General features: G+C 40.0%; 1 non-coding gene across 1 annotated transcript; it reads right to left on the bottom strand.

The window, feature by feature from the left end:
• Positions 1-214: 214 nt before the first annotated feature.
• On the bottom strand, positions 215-378 carry LOC117798394. Its single transcript, XR_004622882.1, has one exon. It is a non-coding gene; the product is annotated as a U1 spliceosomal RNA (small nuclear RNA).
• Between the last annotated feature and the right edge of the window lie 204 nt (positions 379-582).

The following is a 582-nucleotide window of genomic DNA, read 5'->3' as shown; positions in this document are numbered from 1 at the left end:
AATAAATAAAATCTTTAAAAAAAAATTACAAAACAGTTTTCGGAATAAAGTTCAGTTATCCTCATCCACGGAAATACTGCCAACGAAAAAAAGACAAAAAGCCAAAAAGCAATACGTAAAAACACACAAAAAAAACCACCAAAACACAGCACCCACACACAAACGCTACTAGACACTTAAGGAACACCAAAGGACTTCTTTTGAAACAATCATACAGGGGAAATAGCGAACGCAGTCCCCCACTACCACAAATTATTCAGTCGAGTTTCCCACATTTAGGGAAATCGCAAGAGACAGCACATCCAGAGCGCCGTGGATAAGCCTCACCCTAGAAAAGCCACCTTCCTATTCATAGTATCTCCCCTGCCACATACGTTTGAAGGGAACACAGAAATACCCGCTGCTGTACACACCACTCATAGGTTGGGGTCACTTCTGAAACAACTCTAATTGGCCTTTATCTACAAATAGCGACACTCAAAACCAAATTTTCGTACCACATATCTTAGTTTTGGGAACATAATCATGCACATCTTTTCAGGAAAACTAGGTTCCCAAAGTCCCTGAATCCTCAATCTACAT

This window comes from Ailuropoda melanoleuca, unplaced genomic scaffold (genome assembly GCF_002007445.2).
Source record: "Ailuropoda melanoleuca isolate Jingjing unplaced genomic scaffold, ASM200744v2 unplaced-scaffold3106, whole genome shotgun sequence".
NCBI classification, from domain to species: Eukaryota; Metazoa; Chordata; class Mammalia; order Carnivora; family Ursidae; genus Ailuropoda; species Ailuropoda melanoleuca.
This window is presented reverse-complemented; position numbering and strand designations above follow the sequence as displayed.